This window comes from Pseudophryne corroboree, chromosome 6, assembly GCF_028390025.1.
Source record: "Pseudophryne corroboree isolate aPseCor3 chromosome 6, aPseCor3.hap2, whole genome shotgun sequence".
In the NCBI taxonomy this organism is placed as follows: domain Eukaryota; kingdom Metazoa; phylum Chordata; class Amphibia; order Anura; family Myobatrachidae; genus Pseudophryne; species Pseudophryne corroboree.
The window spans coordinates 213403083-213423472 of record NC_086449.1 but is presented as its reverse complement, the minus strand read 5'-3'; the positions used below and the strand labels follow the sequence as shown (position 1 = coordinate 213423472).

The 20390-nt window shown below is 43.2% G+C and overlaps 1 long non-coding RNA gene across 1 annotated transcript; it reads right to left on the bottom strand.

Annotated features, from left to right (window-relative positions):
• Positions 1-3533: 3533 nt before the first annotated feature.
• Positions 3534-20109, bottom strand: LOC134935137 (uncharacterized). Its single transcript, XR_010179925.1, has 4 exons — positions 19860-20109; positions 4864-4932; positions 4579-4787; positions 3534-4023 (listed from the first exon to the last, which is right to left on the bottom strand). It is a non-coding gene; the product is annotated as an uncharacterized LOC134935137 (long non-coding RNA).
• Positions 20110-20390: the final 281 nt, after the last annotated feature.

Here is a 20390-nt window from a genome sequence, read left to right as displayed (position 1 = left end):
CGTTTCCAGACACCTCTTGACTAAGATACCAATTTAACTTTGCAGCATATGTTCCCTCTCCCCATGTTCTTCATTCTGTTTGCATTAACCGCACATATTATGTGTAGAAATGTGTACGTAAAATATGGGTTGATTACTTCACGTATTCACTTAGATTCCCATAAAGTGATAAAGCAAAAGACAAATTGCCTGTTATCTGGACAAATCATAATTCATTATTCAATGTTCATGTGTGACCAATATGTCTTATTACAAGGGTCAGATTTTTTAATGCAGAATATTTATTTTAGGGTAATGATTACGTAAGCCATCAGAAAATGAATCACACCACAAAAGATCAGGGGCTGATGAAGTAATTTTTTAGACCCACCAGGGTATATTTACTAAGGTCCCGATTTTGACCGAGATGGTGTTTTTTCTTCAAAGTGTCATCTCGGGAATTTACTAAACTCAAATCTCGGCAGTTATGAGGGCATTCGTATTTTTTTTACAGCTGTGTTGTAAAAATACGAATGAATACACCATCAGTCAAACGCGGCTGTTTAGGTATAGAACTCGGTCATTTACTATGCATTCGTATTTGAAATCTCTACCGTGAAAGAGCATTTGCTCTCATAAAAATATACAATTCGTAAAAAAACACGGGAAAAAAGTAGACCTGCTTTTGAGAAGCGTGTTTACATTTGTTCCGACTTCATCATTAATCACACCTGCATTTTTGGCCCTTTAAAAGGTGGGCCAGCACATTTGCCAAATCAATCACTCTGAAATGGCTGCTGCCGTGTGTAGCAGGGAATTTGGTTTTGCTGTGGGATTCCTGAGACTGCTCCATGAGGCTACAAGAAACCAGGGCCAGGAAACTGAACATGGTCAGCAGGATGTACAGGTGCCGCGGAGGCTGCGCAGGCCTCGTTTTTTTAGGGGGCGTTTGAACTTAAATGCATTGGCCAATGGCCAGGTCATACAGATGTTCAGGCTAAATAGGACCAACATTTTCCGTCTGTATGACCTAGTCAAACTGGACCTAGACCCTGAGACAGCACGCTCTCGCTCTGTCTCAGGCCTGCACAAACTCCTGGCTGTGTTGCACTTTATGGCTACTGGCAGCTTTCAGGCTGTGACAGGCGATGTAATAGGAATCTCATAGCCCACCTTTTCAAAATATTTAAATCAGGTGAGGCAAACCATACATACTCCTCTATGCCCCATTTCTGTATTGTGTAATGTGAATTTATAACAGTATGTTTGAACAAAGTGCTTAAGACTCTCACCTTATATTTTTGACTGTACACTCAGGTTTTGGATGCATTTGAACCACACATAGATGCCTCTATCTGCTTCCCTACCCAGGAGTCTCGGTGGCATGCAGTCAGGGTAGCTTTCTATGAGCTTGCTGGCATGCCAAATGTGCTGGGTGCCATAGATTGCACACACGTTGAGCTGAGACCACCTAGGGGCAGGCAATATATTTATTTAAATAGACATTTTGGCCAATCAACTAATGTCCAGGAGGTTTGTGATGCAAAACTCAAAATTATGAGTGTTGTTGCGGGTTACCCTGGCGGCTGCCATGACTCCTTCATCCTCAGTCAGTTATCCCTCTTTGATGAATTTGAGGCTGGAGAAATGCCGGATGGCTGGCTGCTGGGTATGTACCAAGTATTTGTGTTTAATTTTGTGCTTACCTCAACCTGCATATTATGTTAGCACTGTGTTGTGCATCAATGTTTTGCAATGCTGCTAATCTCTGTTTTTCAGGTGATGGGGGTTATGGCTGCTACTCTTGGCTTCTGACTCCATTGTCCGCCCCTGATTCCCCTGCTGAACACAAATACAATCATGCACATAAGTCTACGCGTAATGTGATAGAACGATGTTTTGGTGTACTGAAATCAAGATTTCGGTGTCTGGATAAGTCTGCCGGGCTTTTGTTGTATAGTCCCTTAAAGGTGACTAGGATTGTGTTCTGCTGCTGTTTTCTTCATAACATGTGTTTGCAGCAACATCTGCCACATGATGATGATGATGATGATGAAGAAAACAGTCAGCAAGCAGAGGAGTTAGAAACATCTGGCGACACTGTGAGTACAGATATAGGGAGGCAGGTAAGGCAAGACCTGATTTTGGCACATTTTTGTGGTAAGTAAATTTGCCTGTGTGCTTTGTATATAAACAATTAAGGCACACCAATGTATATTCTGTAGTAATGTGGCTCTTGCTCCCTCTTGAGCTAGTCTGCTGAGTGTTGTTTTTTTGCTCGATATGTGTTTATGTCTAACTGTTGGGTATCAGTTACTTAGCTATTTGTATAGCGGTTTTGGTAAGTAATTATGTGTTTATAATGTTCAAAGTTTTTTATTCACATTCAAAGGTAATGTTTGCCACAATACTACATAATAATTTAGTATGCACTAACAACCATTATTGTTTAGCCTATTGTTTGTGTTTGTTGTGTGTCGACTTTCTTCTAAAGCTGTGTTTCAAATATGTTACCTCATTAGCACAACATAATGGACATTGAGTATTGTGTGCCAATTAGCCAAACATACATTGACTAACACCAACCTTACAAAATTGTTGACACATAATTATGGCTGTGATGTGGTAAACGTTCATGTTAGTAATGATGCTAGAATATTCCCAACACATGTGAGTGTTAACTCTAAGAAATTTCCTCTTACACTGACAGTTTTTTGCACATAACACATTGCACATCAATCACTTTTCACATTTATTACTGTACAACATGTGTTTTCATTACAAATAACTGCTATTGTGTAGACCTAGTTTTGTCAACAATGTGTCTCCAGCTGCAGGGTGGCCTATTTCTTAGGCTGTTCTTTGGTGGCTGACGTGGGTTTGGTTTGGGCAGTGGAGCGGGTTCGGCTGGATCTTCGAACTGGTGATGAAATTGGGGTCTGTGTAGGTGTGTTGGTCCCTGAGCTGGAACCTTGTTGGTGTTGTGCCAACAAATTAATATTTTGACTGAGGTTAGCCAGGGTTGTGGTAAGTTGTGTTGTGGCTGTTGTGTTGTTGTCTATGATGTGAGACATGGTTTCTGATAAAATTTGATTACTTTGAATTAACTGAATGAGGGTCTGTTGATGTCAGTGTTGCTCATCCATTATGCGCTGAAAGGTAACAATAAGTTGGCTGTTATCTGCTCTCATCTGCTCCATACTGTTTGCGACTCTGCATAGCTGGACATTGAGCCTGCTTGTGTTTCTACACAGTCTCAGGAGATGATGGGGCAGACAGCTTTGATAAAGCTGCAATCTTTTGGGGAGCAGTGAAACGCGTTAGGAACCCCCCTTCTGCACCACTTCAGTTTCTCAAGGCCGTAATCCAGTGTCTGAACCAACCCTGGATCCACCATCAACGCTTTGCTCATCTTAAAGAGGACAATCACAGCAACCACCATTTAAATGAGGACACTAATTTCCAATACGGAATCATCTGCATGGAAGCCTTTCCACCTCCTTTACGGTGATCGGTAAATATCAACTAACCGAACTGTGTCAATTTATGAGCAAACTTCTGAGGGACTTGTGGACTTACCTGGGTATATATTCAGGAACAGACACTTAATGGTCTAAATATACAGATGGGTATGAACTGATTAAGGTGCATGCATGTATTTTTCTACTAGTTAATTCTGAGGAGAGAACAATATTCATGTTTTATCTGTTTTTTAATAAATTGACAAAGAATTTTAAAATTGTTTATTTCAATCACTTCAATTGTAGCGCTGCCCAATTTATATATTTCCTTTCCTTAGGTATTGGGTGTGTGTGCGTAGGCAATCAATATTCTGTGCCTGTTGTTGGTTCCATGTTACCCAAAATGATGGTTCAGGTTGTTGCGGGGGGGTTGTTTGGCTCTATTGTGGGTGTGGTGACATTTGAGGCGGCGGGGTACATTCCTGAGGCGTGCTTGGTTGGTTAACATCAATTGCTTGCAGATGGAGGGTGTATGTTTCCTGTTCAGATTCCTGCTGGGCTTCCGGGGGCATGATGTCTGGTTCTGTATGGGGTTTAAGGGGACAACATTTGAGTGTATTTGAAAATTATGCTGGTTTTGATATTTAGTTTAACTTTCTAGACTTGTTTGTCAAACAATTTTCTTATGAAAATTAGGATGTTCACCAAGACTCATATACACAATCAAAAAGGCCAATTATGTTGGTTTTTATGTTGACAAAAATTACTTCAAAACAAAAGTGGACACATGTTTGACAACAAACACACAGAGGTACAAAGTTTAAACCATGAAAAAAAGTGATTTGTCACCCGCCATATCGTACTTGCATTAACATTTCAAACAGTAAATTACAATATGAATTCTATCACCATTGTGAAAGGGTGTGAATCTACCTGAAGCTCAATATTTTACTATTGAAATAAATAATGACAACACAATACTACTGTAAGGCGCAAGAGAACACTTTAATTTTTAAATTAATTTGAATTGGTTTTTGAATTTTAACAATTTGCAAGCCATGTGCTTGCTGCTGTGGATAAGTACTATGATTATTACATTTTTTGGCTGATGTGTAATTTGTGTTTTGTGTTTACTCACCAGCTGAGGGGAATGTGGTCCCTGTGATTGAGTACTCTCCAAAATGTGTTCTGGTGGCTGAGGCAACACAGTTGAAATACAACGTGGGTGTGTGCTTAATGCTGGTGTTGGTGCGACATCAGGATGACGTCTCTTGCTAGGCCTGCTCGTGTGGCTGCCAGACCCCTGTGAAGGACGTCTTTGTGGACTGTGATGCGATATTGAAGTTCCTATGGATTAATGCAAACATTAGACTTTTTTTTATTTTTGTGGTGGACACATTAACAGGTGTCATTTTTGCGTTACCTGTATCGCCAGCATCCACAGCTCTTGACAGTGTTGCTTGGGTTCTGGAAGTGGTGGCTTGCTTTCGTACTGTAAAAATGATAGATTGGTGTTTATGACCTTTAATTACAGTGTGTACTTTTGTAAGCAGCAACATTTAGTGATGTGGACATATGATTACCATTATGGGTACAGTTTCTAACAATAAATGTTGAAACAATGGTTTGCTTCATTTTTTGTAAACAGACTAATGAGGTTCCATTTCCAAAGACATAAACATAGCCAAGTAGTCTAATTTTCCATGGCCAACAGCTGAATATACACACATGTATTACCATATATTTTACATTATTACATTAATGAGTACATTTTTATAAAAAAAATATAAAATCCGAAAAATTAAAAATTTGTAAAAAAAAACCCATACAATACTTAGCCATCTACACTAACATATTGGCCACAAAGACAAGTAAAATACAGCAGACATTAAACAAAAAAACAAAAACATTGCTACCTAACACCTCACTATACAAACACAAAATATATAAAAAAACAACAGAAATAGATACTCAATTTAGAACATAAAAATATATTAACAATACGATATCATTTAAAAAATACTAATTAGACATAAACACATATGCAGATATAACAGATTTGTAAAAATAAACTCACCATCAGGCCTAGGACGATCCGAATCCCGCACATTAGTCGCACCAACAACTTCATGCGGAATAAGGGTCCGCACAGGTTCCTCCCACTCCCGATAAGACGCTTTTTAGGGATGGCCACCCCCTGTTTGCATGGCTGACTTAGCCTCCTTTGCCATCTTGGCCTTGACACGGCGCTTGATGTCGTAGAATCTCTTCCGACACGTGTCCTCGGTCTTCTTCACCACACCCTCACTGTTTACTGCCGCTACTACCTTCCCCCACAGAACAGTTTTCCTGCGCGAAGGCACCTTGGCCGCATCATGCCCAAACAGCTGGTGATGATGGCGCATCAACTCATGCACCAAAGCCATATTTTCCACAAAGCTAAATTTAACATTTCTGCCCGTCTTGGTAGTGGTGCGTGGCTGCGGAGCAACACCACCATCACTGTCACTATCACTCGAGGCCACAGCAGCAACCTCACCCTCCTCCACCTCACTAACCTCCTCCCCCTCACTCACCTCCTCCACCTCACTCACCTCCTCCACCTCACTCACCTCCTCCCTCTCACTCACCTACTCCCTCTCACTCACCTCTGACTGGGACATAATAATGACAAACAACAAATAACACTAATAAAAAAAAACACAAAACACACTCCTTCACTACCACTGCACACCAACCACACACACACACACACACACACACACACAATGACAATAGACTGAAAGTAAAATGCACAAACACTAAAAATGACACAAACTTTTAAGAGACCACACAACAATTACCACAAGACTACTTACACACACAATACAGCACTCAACAATCGCAAGAAACCTCCAAAACCGACCAACAAATCACCAACTCCAAAACACCAACTTCCTCTCACCTCTCCACTAGCTAAACCCACGAGGTGCGGCTGGTTGTGGGTGTTTTTATATTAATGAGCACAGACACTCCTCCATGACAAACACAACCAATCACGGACGAGTGACGAAAACGAAAGTAAGAAAATAACGCGGCCGGGAGGGGTCAAAAACACTGCCGTGGAAATGAAAGATACGAATTCGTAAAAAGACCAACAAAATACGGCCGAAAAAATAAGAGTCGGCCGCGATCACATAAAATATATTACGAATGACATCGACATCGGAAAGTACGAAAACACAAATTACGAATGCTTAGTAAATGAGCAGTAAAAAAAAACAAAAAGTTGCAAATTCACACTACCGATGTCAGTCGTGTTTCAACTTCAAACAAATTCAGAACATTACGAATCTTAGTAAATATACCCCACTGTGTGGAGCATTCCAGAAAATGTAGGCATGCATTTTTTTGGGCATGCCATTGCCAATGCCTGTGCCCTCAGATACAGCTTTGCTACCACACTGCCAGTGTAGTTTTGCCAGACATCCTGCATGCTCAGATTCTGCGACCAATGGTTGTGATGTTGATCTGATGCTGCATCTATAAATGCAGGTAGCAGATCAGAAATGTCGGCAGTGGGTGTCTGTTTATACAAAACACCTCCGCGGCTTTTGCATATTTTGGCTTAAAGACACGGTGTCAGCAACCTTTGCATCCACCTTAATCAGACCATATGTTAATATAATATATCTTACTTGAGGTGCGCCAGTAATATACAGCAGTATTCATCAGAACCTTATGTGAGTGCTGGATGATTCCTAGAACCCATTGGGTCATGCACACAGCAGATTAAAAAAATTAGATTATCATCTATTTAGAAAAAAGGGGATACTATTGGACAGGATTGCCCCGAATGCCCTAAGCATCTCTGTCACATGCCCCCTCCCCCAACAGTACATTCCTCTCATGCCTCCTGTGTGCCCCAAATGCCCTTCTCTGTTACATAGGCTCCCAGCAGTATGTTCCATTACATGCCACGCCCCTGTGTTTTCTCATACGTTGCATGTCACTCTAATGGTGTGTACACACGGTGAGATTTTTTCTTACGATTTTGACTATATAGTCAAAATTGCAAGAAAAGTTATTGCAAATCGCAAGGTGTTATGCCACTTGCGATCCCGATTCGATCCTGATGTGCGGTCCCGCCAGGTCGGTACCGCAAGAAAAGATAGACTTTGCAGGCAAGTCAATCCTTGTTAGATCGGTGTACTATCTAGTTCATCTCACATGTCAAATCTCACATAAGCCAAAATCGTAAGCACACATAGTCCATATCTCAAGAAAAGTTAGTAAAAATCGGTGGTGCTGCGCTCCGGGGAGTTCAGGGGAAATCGCAAAGTGAAAATCGGGCATAGCAAGGATCTCACCGTGTGTACACACCATAAGACTCACAAAGGCTGCCTTATTGCTGGACCCTCCTGTTGCCCTCGGCTATCAAAGCAACAGCTTCAGCCGAGGGGTCTGCTGCCAATCACTGCCAGTACCGCCTCTGGGACTGTCTGTTGTCACTGCAGCTCCCGTTCCCAGTAGTCCCGGCTTCTTCACAGAGCTGCACTTCCGTCCCGAGATCCGCCTCTAGGATTGGCTTAATAGAGAGAAGCGGACTCCTCAGTAACTTTATCCAGCCTTTCTCAGCAATTGCTGCTCTTCTCACCAGAGCTTTACAGCATTGCTGGTGTTACTTTCCCTGATACCATATAACCCCTCAGTGCCCCCTCTAATCAGAGGCACAGGGCACATGCCCCCTAGCACCCCCCTTCCCTAGTTGCGACCCTGCTTATGGTATATATTTGTGGCTCCTTATGGATAAAAGTGTATTTACACGACCACCTTTATTATTTTCTTGATCATACATAGTCCAATGGACTGAAGAAAAAACCCATAACTATCAAAGTGGACTGCTCCATACAACTTCTCAATGCAAATGAGTTTCAGTGAGTCCACCTACAATATTTTAAAGATCAGCAGCTAACCAGTAGCAGTCTCCATTTTGAGCAATGAGAGACCACTCCTTATTGACTGCCCATCTATACCCCAGCTATACACAGTCCTGTTTTGAGTCCTTTGTCATTTGGATTTATCATGCAGAGATAAAGTAATATCCTTCTTCTGCACTGTTATTTATTTCATATTATATGAAAATAGGTCTGAAGATTTGTGCAGTGAACAAGGAGTTTTGCGGCAAACTGATAAACCAATATAAGTAAACACCAATAGTTACGAAGTTACATAAACAAGAAAAAGGGTGGTGATCGAAGTTAGTGCTACTTCTTGAAAGATTTATAATAAAAAGCTATTGTTCTATTTCTTTCACACATTTATTTGAAAACACATTAAGTGATTTAAAGTGACACAGTGCACATAACCTTATTGTGATCATACATACAGGTAAAAAATAATATTTCATGAACAAATAATACATATAAATCACTCCCAGTTGTTTGGGTTAGGCAGTGTACATCTGGTGCAACAGCTGACTGGAAACCACGATTTTTATAACAACAAAATAAGGAGTCCACAGTGTCCAACAATATATAAGAAGGTAGATGAAACCAAATGCAGCAAAATAAATAAAATTATGCACTTCAAAACACAAATGCAGCCAGGTCCTGCGGGTAGACCTGTTTCACCCTTTATCAATATACAAAAATACAAAAAACAGTGGACCGGCACAAATGAAATCAGGGTATGTATCACGGTTTTCTTATAATGTGAGTGGTTCATGGGCGTTTCTACAGAGGAGGGGGCCTATGTGTTCCTCTGTACGGCGCTGTAGACTCCGGCATTGTGCAGGCCTCCAGAAACATGGCGCCCGCCATGATCTGGAGACCAATTTGGCTACCGCACATGCGCTGTGGCCATTTTGGTGGGGATTTCCACCGCGACCGCTGCGGCCGGCGTTGGACTCCGGAATGGTAAGTATTTAAATGGGTGCAGTGTGTGTGGTGTGGGTCCCCCCCTGGACCTATGGGCCCATGTGCACACATTGCACCCATTATAGAAACGCCAATGGATTGGGATCATGTCATAATCAGATGGTTTTGGCGGGATAAAATTGTCCACTCTCAAAGTCACATAAAAATAAATAAGTTATCTTTCTTATCTCTTAGACGATTCTCTCTGTATTAGCCCAGCAATATTCACACTGTCCTCCTGAGTCTTGGTAATGCACCAGATGTTCCCTTCTGTCTTAGACTCCTCCCATCCACATGACATATATAGGGAAACAAGAGGAGGATGATAGTATGATACCGTGTAATTCAATAAAATGAAATTAAAAAAACACACATTTCTTTAGCAGCGTACCATAATTAGTGTAATACTTGAAAGCCGGCAAAACTCTTGAATAGAGCCCTGTCTGCATTATCATTGTACAAATGGGAGTAGTTGCTGTGAAGCCATGGCCACAGTGGCAGGATAACTACGAGTGACGTGCGGTGAGGGGAGGCAGGTGAGGCAGAGCCTTTCCTGCTATACTAACATGTAAAATAGATGTTTGACTATATAAAGTGTGTGAAAAATACAAAGAACATATTAGAAATACCTTCTTGGAATTATACTAATCATTTTTATAATCAAAACTCTGGAGTAAAAAGTCTATGGCAGGAGAGGCAGTGCCTCGCTCACCTATCTTTTCCGCTCATCTCTGATCAAAACTCACTAGATTTCTAGCAGTTTATAATGCTGCACCTGTGTATAATGCCCACATGTACCCCTTGGGCTCATATATTGTGTGTAAATCTGGCTTTGGTACTAGCCAATGCCTCCTGAGCCATTTTCCTCACTGCGCATCTCTGAATTAACTACTAGTTGATCAGCGGAGCAAGGGGGGCAGCTAGCCACAAATTATAACCCCTGGTGGCCCATGGCTGGCCGAAGTCAGGGAAGATTTTCTGAAGAGTATTCCAGCATTGCCTTTCTAATTTAATTCCTGATCCTGGCTCTTGGCTGTTTCATGGAGCCTCGATGATGTTTTTTGCCAGCATGCAGCATGCAACGTCACGATGTGGCAATGCAGTTTAGTAGACGTTTTAGTTTCAAATCCTTCACTTTGCCAGGAGAGCCCAGACTCATAGATACAGTATTGTACTGCACAGTGACAATGAGAATAGAGGGTAGATTCAACTATGTAACAAACCTCTTGCTGCCTGTCCTATTCTTCTTACCATGGATGCAGCCCTACAATGTCAATAACACAACCTTCACTGGTTCCTAAATAAAAATAAATAAATATATTGTACCAGAAATTATACTTTCACTTTATTTTCTTATGGTATCAAGTAGAGATGAGCGGGTTCGGTTCCTCGAGATCCGAACCCCCCCCGAACTTCACCCATTTTACACGGTTCTGAGGCAGCCTCAAATTTTCCCGCCTTGCTCGGTTAACACGAACGCGCCCGAACGTCATCATCCCGCTGTCGTATTCTCGCGAGATTCGTATTGCATACAAAGAGACGCCATTTTCACTCGTGCATTGGAGATGATAGCGAGAGGACGTGGCTGCGTTCTCTCAGTTTCTGTGCTCAGTGTGCTGCAAATATCTGTGCTCAGTGTGCTGCAAATATCTGTGCTCAGTGTGCTGCAAATATCTACATTCTCTGCCTAAAAACGCTCCATAACTGTGCTGCATTGTAGTATATAGTAGGAGGACAGTGCAGAATTTTGCTGACCACCAGTATATATATAGCAGTACGGTACAGTAGTCCATTGCTCTACCTCTGTGTTGTCAAGTATACTATCCATCCATATCTGTGCTGCATTGTAGTTGTGCGCAGTATATAGTAGGTGGACAGTGCAGAATATTGCTGACCACCAGTATATATATAGCAGTACGGTACAGTAGTCCATTTCTCTACCTCTGTGTCATCAAGTATACTATCCATCCATATCTGTGCTCATTGTAGTTGTGCGCAGTATATAGTAGGAGGACAGTGCAGAATTTTGCAGACCACCAGTATATATATAGCAGTACGGTATAGTAGTCCATTGCTCTACCTCTGTGTCGTCAAGTATACTATCCATCCATATCTGTACTGCATTGTAGTTGTGTGTAGTATATAGTAGGAGGACAGTGCAGAATTTTGCTGACCACTAGTATATATATATATATAGCAGTACGGTACAGTAGTCCATTGCTCTACCTCTGTGTTGTCAAGTATACTATCCTTATCTGTGCTGCATTGTAGTTGTGCGCAGTATATAGTAGGAGGACAGTGCAGAATTTTGCTGACCACCAGTATATATATAGCAGTATGGTACAGTAGTCCATTTCGCTACCTCTGTGTCGTCAAGTATACTATCCATCCATATCTGTGCTCATTGTAGTTGTGCGCAGTATATACTAGGAGGACAGTGCAGAATTTTGCTGACCACCAGTATATATATAGCAGTACGGTACAGTAATCCACTGCTCTACCTCTATGTCGTCAAGTATACTATCCATATCTGTGCTGCATTGTAGTTGTGCGCAGTATGTAGTAGGAGGACAGTGCATAATTTTGCTGACCACCAGTATATATATAGCAGTACGGTACAGTAGTCCATTGATATACCTCTGTGTCATCAAGTATACTATCCATCCATATCTGTGCTGCATTTTAGTTGTGCGCAGTATTTAGTAGGAGGACAGTGCAGAATTTGGCTGACCACCGGTATATATATAGCAGTACGGTACAGTAGTCCATTGCTCTACCTCTGTGTCATCAAGTATACTATCCATCCATATCTGTGCTGCATTGTTTTTGTGTGCAGTATATAGTAGGAGGACAGTGCAGAATTTTGCTGACCACCAGTATATATATAGCAGTACGGTACAGTAGTCCATTGCTCAACTTCTGTGTCGTCAAATATACTATCCATATCTGTGCTGCATTGTAGTTGTGCGCAGTATATAGTAGGAGGACAGTGCAGAATTTTGCTGACCACCAGTATATATATAGCAGTATGGTACAGTAGTCCATTGCTCTACCTCTGTGTCGTCAAGTATACTATCCATCCATATCTGTGCTCATTGTAGTTGTGCGCAGTATATAGTAGGAGGACAGTGCAGAATTTTGCTGACCACCAGTATATATATAGCAGTACGGTACAGTAGTCTACTGCTCTACCTCTGTGCCATCAAGTATACTATCCATATCTGTGCTGTCTTGTAGTTGTGCGCAGTATATAGTAGGAGGACCGTGCAGAATTTTGCTGACCACCAGTATATATATAGCAGTACGGTACAGTAGTCCATTGCTCTACCTCTGTGTCGTCAAGTATACTATCCATCCATATCTGTGCTGCATTGTAGTTGTGCGCAGTATATAGTAGGAGGACAGTGCAGAATTTTGCTGACCACCAGTATATATATAGCAGTACGGTACAGTAGTCCATTGCTCTACCTCTGTCGTCAAGTATACTATCCATCCATATCTGTACTGCATTGTAGTTGTGTGTAGTATATAGTAGGAGGACAGTGCAGAATTTTGCTGACCACTAGTATATATATATATATAGCAGTACGGTACAGTAGTCCATTGCTCTACCTCTGTGTTGTCAAGTATACTATCCATATCTGTGCTGCATTGTAGTTGTGCGCAGTATATAGTAGGAGGACAGTGCAGAATTTTGCTGACCACCAGTATATATATAGCAGTATGGTACAGTAGTCCATTTCGCTACCTCTGTGTCGTCAAGTATACTATCCATCCATATCTGTGCTCATTGTAGTTGTGCGCAGTATATACTAGGAGGACAGTGCAGAATTTTGCTGACCACCAGTATATATATAGCAGTACGGTACAGTAATCCACTGCTCTACCTCTGTGTCGTCAAGTATACTATCCATATCTGTGCTGCATTGTAGTTGTGCGCAGTATATAGTAGGAGGACAGTGCAGAATTTTGCTGACCACCAGTATATATATAGCAGTACGGTACAGTAATCCATTGCTCTACCTCTGTGTTGTCAAGTATACTATCCATCCATATCTGTGCTGCATTGTAGTTGTGCGCAGTATATAGTAGGAGGACAGTGCAGAATTTTGCTGACCACCGGTATATATATAGCAGTACGGTACAGTAGTCCATTGCTCTACCTCTGTGTTGTCAAGTATACTATCCATCCATATCTGTGCTGCATTGTAGTTGTGCGCAGTATATAGTAGGAGGACAGTGCAGAATTTTGCTGACCACCAGTATATATATATATATATATATATATATAGCAGTATGGTAAAGTAGGCCATTGCTATTGATATATTACTGGCATATAATTCCACACATTAAAAAATGGAGAACAAAAATGTGGAGGGTAAAATAGGGAAAGATCAAGATCCACTTCCAACTCGTGCTGAAGCTGCTGCCACTAGTCATGGCCGAGACGATGAAATTCCATCAACGTCGTCTGCCAAGGCCGATGCCCAATGTCATAGTAGAGAGCATGTAAAATCAAAAAACAAAAGTTCAGTAAAATGACCCAAAAATCAAAATTAAAAGCGTGTGATGAGAAGTGTAAACTAGCCAATATGCCATTTACGACACGGAGTGGCAAGGAATGGCTGAGGCCCTGTCCTATGTTCATGGCTAGTGGTTCAGCTTCACATGAGATTGGAAGCACTTATCCTCCAGCTAGAAAAATGAAAAGACTTAAGCTGGCAAAAGCACAGCAAAGAACTGTACGTTCTTCTAAATCACAAATCCCCAAGGAGAGTCCAATTGTGTCGGTTGTGATGGCTGACCTTCCCAACACTGGACGGGAAGAGGTGGCGCCTTCCACCATTTGCACGCCCCCTGCAAGTGCTGGAAGGAGCACCTGCAGTCCAGTTCCTGATAGTCAAATTGAAGATGACACTGTTGAAGTACACCAGGATGAGGATATTGGTGTTGCTGGCGCTGAGGAGGAATTTGACAAGGAGGATTCTGATGGTGAGGTGGTTTGTTTAAGTCAGGCACCCGGGGAGACACCTGTTGTCCGTGGGACGAATATGGTCATTGACATGGCCTGGTCAAATTACAAAAAAAATCACCTCTCCGGTGTGGAATTATTTCAACAGAAATGTGGACAACAGGTGTCAAGCCGTGTGTTGCCTTTGTCAAGCTGTAATAAGTATGGGTAAGGACGTTAACCACCCAGGAACATCCTCCCTTATACGTCACCTGGGGCGCATTCATCAGAAGTCATTGACAAGTTCAAAAACTTTGGGTGACAGCGAAAGCAGTCCACTGACAACTAAATCCCTTCCTCTTGTAACCAAGCTCCTGCAAACCACACCACCAACTCCCTCATTATCAATTTCCTCCTTAGAAAGGAAAGCCAATAGTCCTGCAGGCCATGTCATTGGCAAGTCTGTTGAGCCTCTCCTGCCTGGGATTCCTCTGATGCATCCTTGAGTGTAACGCCTCCTGCTGCTGGCGCTGCTGTTGTTGCTGCTGGGAGTCGATCGTCATCCCAGAGGGGAAGTCGGAAGACCACTTGTACTACTTCCAGTAAGCAATTGACTGTCCAACAGTCCTTTGCGAGGAAGATAAAATATCACAGTAGTCATCCTGCTGCAAAGCGGATAACTCAGGTCTTGGCAGCTGCGGTGGTGTTAAACGTGTGTCCGGTATCCACCGTTAATTCACAGGGAATTAGAGAATTGATTGAGGTACTGTGTCCCCGGTACCAAATAGCATCAAGGTTACATTTCTCTAGGCAGGCGATACAGAAAATGTACACAGACCTCAGAAAAAGAGTCACCAGTGTCCTAAAAAATGCAGTTGTACCCAATGTCCACTTAACCACGGACATGTGGACAAGTGGAGCAGGGCAGACTCAGGACTATATGACTGTGACAGCCCACTGGGTAGATGTATTGCCTCCCGCAGCAAGAACAGCAGCGGCGGCACCAGTAGCAGCATCTCGCAAACGCCAACTCGTTCCTAGGCAGGCTATGCTTTGTATCACAGCTTTCCATAAGAGGCACACAGCTGACAACCTCTTACGGAAACTGAGGAACATCATCGCAGAATGGCTTACTCCAATTGGACTTTCCTGGGGATTTGTGACATCTGACAACGCCACCAATATTGTGCGTGCATTACATGTGGGCAAATTCCAGCACGCCCCATGTTTTGCACATACATTGAATTTGGTGGTGCAGAATTTTTTAAAAAACGACAGGGGCGTGCAAGAGATGCTGTCGGTGGCCCGAAGAATTGCGGTCCACTTTCGGCATTCAGCCACCGTGTGCTGAAGACTGGAGCACCAGCAAACACTCCTGAACCTGCCCCGCCATCATCTGAAGCAAGAGGTGGTAACGAGGTGGAATTCAAGCCTCTATATCAGGGCTGGCCAAACCAGTCCTCGAGATCTACCAACAGTTCACATTTTCCAGACCACCTAGCTGGTGTACAGGTGTAGTCATTACTAATTAAGATTTGCTGCATTCATTCCTAACAGACAATTCTACAGATCTACAGGAGGCCTGGAAAACATGAACTGTTGGTAGATCTCGAGGACCGGTTTGGCCAGCCCTGCTCTATATGCTTCAGAGGAAGGAGGAGCAGCAAAAGGCCATTAAAGCCTATACATCTGCCTACGATATAGGCAAAGGAGGGGGAATGCACCTAACTCAAGCGCAGTGGTGAATGATTTCAACGTTGTGCAAGGTTCTGCAACCCTTTGAACTTGCCACACGTGAAGTCAGTTCAGACACTGCCAGCCTGAGTCAGGTCATTCCCCTCATCAGGTTTTTGCAGAAGAAGCTGGAGAGATTGAAGGAGGAGCTAAAACGGAGCGATTCCGCTAGGCATGTGGGACTTGTGGATGGAGCCTTCATTCGCTTAACCAGGATTCACGGGTGGTCAATCTGTTGAAATCAGAGCACTAAATTTTTGCCACCGTGCTCGATCCTAGGTTTAAAGCCTACGTTGTATCTCTCTTTCCGGCAGACACAAGTCTGCAGAGGTGCAAAGACCTGCTGGTGAGACAATTGTCAAGTCAAGCGGAACGTGACCCGTCAACAGCTCCTCCTTCACATTCTCTCGCAACTGGGGCTGCAAGGAAAAGGCTAAGAATTCCGAGCCCACCCACTGGTGGTGATGCAGGGCAGTCTGGAGTGAGTGCTGACATCTGGTCCGGACTGAAAGACCTGCCGACGATTACTGACATGTCGTCTACTGTCACTGCATATGATTCTGTCAATATTGAAAGAATGGTGGAGGATTATATGAGTGACTGCATCCAAGTAGGCACATCAGACAGTCCGTACGTATACTGGCAGGAAAAAGAGGCAATTTGGAGGCCCTTGCACAAACTGGCTTTATTTTACCTAAGTTGCCCCCCCTCCAGTGTGTACTCCGAAAGAGTGTTTAGTGCAGCCGCTCACCTTGTGGATGGGAGGGCCGAAGGACAATTCCATCTTGCACTTCTTTTTTCTTTAATTTATCTTTGCATCATGTGATGTTTGGGGACAATTTTTTTTAAGTGCCATCCTGTCTGACACCGCAGTGCCACTCCTAGATGGGCCATGTGTTTGTGCCGGCCACTTGTGTCGCTTAGCTTAGTCATCCAGCGACCTCGGTGCAAATTTTAGGACTAAAAATTATATTGTGAGGTGTGAGGTGTTCAGAATAGACTGGAAATGAGTGGAAATTATGGTTATTGAGGTTAATAATACTATGGGATCAAAATGACCCCCAAATTCTATGATTTAAGCTGTTTTTTAAAAAAACACACGAATCCAAAACACACCCGAATCCGACAAAAAATGTTCAGGGAGGTTTTGCCAAAATGCGTCCGAATCCAAAACACGGCCGCGGAACCGAATCCAAAACCAAAACACAAAACCCGAAAAATGTCCGGTGCACATCACTAGTATTAAGTGTTGTCAGTAGTAAAATGTGGTTAGACAGAAAATCTATGAATGTCCTGCTGCCTAAGGTCCAGGATTTTCGTAGCCTTGTATCCATGCATAAAGAGTATTACTGTAGTTACAGTATGTGTGAATCCTAAAATCTTTAACCTGCTCCAACCTTTTTTATAGACTTCCGAGACCCTGGCAGTAGAACTGACTCCTAAGAAGACATGTACAAGTAAATGCAGTCCTATGCAATTAGTGGGACAGTATACAATCAGATAGCTGAACCCCAGATGATGTCTTCTGTGACATCTCATTCAGTTACTCAATAATGACTCAACTGAAAGTATTTTATTTATTTATTTTTAAAATAAAACTGTCAGCAAATTTGCTTTGACCTCAAATAAAACTTTTTGGATTACTACTTAAAAAATTCCAAGATTGGAATAAAAAAAATGCATTTGACTAGCATACAAAATGTACAATGCTAACTTCAACATTGAACTGTATCATAGCTCATAATCAAGGCCTCCAAGAGATCTGTTGTACTAGTAGGCATGACCCATCATGTGATGGTATGGCCACACCCCATTATGAAGAACAGGGCAGTCTGCAGAACCTGTGCACTGCCAAATGGCACAGGGCCACACGATACTAGAGGCATGGCTTGGAATCCATTGTAGATTGGGGCCCTGAAAAAGGCCCGGGCTCAGAAACTTTGTTGCTGTGTCTCCTCACAGTGCCCTTGCATATAACTCCCGTTTTCATATAATACCTGAATGTGTAGCCAAAACCACTTCATCCTTTTCATAGTAAGGGGTCTGTTTAATGAAATTAGAAAATCCCTATCTCCAGCAAAAAATGATTCTCTAACAGTAGATAATACTTTATTTTTGTTTTGCCTTTCCTGTCAAGAGGTTAATGCCAGCAAAGGTTTCTCCAGTGATAGCTAGCTTACCAAAGCTTTGGAAAGCCCTATCATGGCGAAATTAAAAAAAAACAAAACCTGAAATAAACATTTTCTCAATTTATATTTATTTTATAAAATTTATATTTTTTATAATCTTTTATGTAATTTAAGGGCCTATTTATTAATATCAGAAATGTGGCAAATCTTCTGAAAACTGATGCATTCGGAGGATTGTTACAATTTTATAATCAAGAATATTTACCAGCACTGACTGTCTTTACAGTCACTAATGCAGTCCCCATGGAAACTGCAAAAAAAGCACCATTAGTTTAGTTCTTAAAAGCATGGCCCCATTAGCTATGGGCAGTGCCGCTTCAAAGGGCAGGCGAGCTGTGAAACTGCAATGGGCACTCTTCCCCAGGGCCTTAAGGCAGAGCTGCCATCAGAGTGCAGTAGGTGCCACCTATCCTGAATGGCTACCAGCAAAGGTCCCATCAGGGCCGAAACTAGGATTCTTGTCACCCGGGGCAAAACAGTAATCCGGCGCCACACACACACACACGCACACGCACACACACACACACGCACAGACAACCAACCCACCACCACCACCACGTGTAACTCTGTGCGAAGACTGACAATGCCATCAGCCAGTACCAGCTAACGGGCTATTTCCACTCATTGGTGTCCACGACACCCATAGAGTGGGAATAGAACCTGTGGCGAGCGCAGCGAGCCCACAAGGGGCTTTTTTACACTCACCCCTGACGGCATTCTGGTGGCCGGGATCCTGGCGTCGGTATGCTGACCGTGCACCGGCCACGTAACCCCAACCCATATATACTCCATGAGAGCAAAGGGCTGGTAGCTGCTATATAGCTTCTTTTCTAGACATTTAGCTGGACTCAGGGGGTCATTTTCGACCCGTTTGCACGCTGCGGTTCATTGCAGCGGTGCAAACGGTTCAGAACTGCGCGTGTGCGGCGGCCGCACTGTGCAGGCGCGTCATTGCCTGGTGATGGCAGTCTCCGGGCAGCGACGCCGCATACTAAGAAACCGGTCGCAGCGGCGACCGCAAGAAGATTGACAGGAGGAAGGCGTTCCGGGGTGTCAACTCACCGTTTCCCAGACGTGGAGATCCGAACGCAGGTGTATCCAGGCGTTTGGAGGGAGGATGTGTGATGTCAATTCCGGTACCTTCATCGCTAGATCCCTCGCACAGGGTAAGTAGGTCTAGGGCTGGTCTTGTTTTACACAAAACTTTTTTAGCATAGCAGGGCTGCACAAGTGATCACAACCCTGCTATGCTAAAATACACTCCCCCATAGGCGGTGTCTAGTTGATTGCTACGTGCGATCAACTCGGAATGACCCCCTTAGTTAGACATTTGGGCTACAGATTAAGTTAACAAGGAAATAATACCCCATACATTGATACATATGTAAAATCACACACATACATACTGTCACACATCTAAACACGCAGGCATACATTAAATTCACTCACGTACATAGTCACACACTGTCCTGTATACATACATAGTCACACATACATACATACATTATACATACATACATACAGTGACACACAAGCACGCATACAGATATGTAGTGACACACCTATTCACATACAGTCACACACATGCACAACACATTCATACACACACACATATAGTAGTTGCACACACATACAGTGTCACACTCACTATTTAGGCTTCGGTGTGTACTGCTGCTGCTGCTCCTCTCCCCTCCTCTCTTCGATGGTGCTGGCTGGCCTGGCACTGAGTAAAGTGCCGTGTAGCTCCGCCCCCTTTTCGGACCATTCATGTTTCCAGCTCAGCAGTGCAATAGTGCACTGCTGCGATTATCAAAGGCAGCAGAGGGGGCTGGGGTAACTTGTTCCATGTGCCCCGTCTTAGGGCACAACAGGCAGCACACGACAGTCAGCATAGAAGAAACTGAAAGTAAACTACAGCTCCCGCAGCAAGGGCTTCTGGGAGCTGTAGTTTATTTTCAGTTTCATCACACACAGACTGGACTGCTTTGTGCTGCTCCTGCGAAGGGACCTGTGTGCATCGGGACTCGGAGGGGGTGTAAGCATTGCGGCGCCCCCTCCAATCCGGCGCCCAGGTCACATGCCCCCCTAGCCCCCCCTTAGTTACGGCTCTGGTCCCATCCACTGCTCCCAGGGGGCAGGGGGGCATTTTGACATTTCTCACTAGGAGTCAAATTGAAGC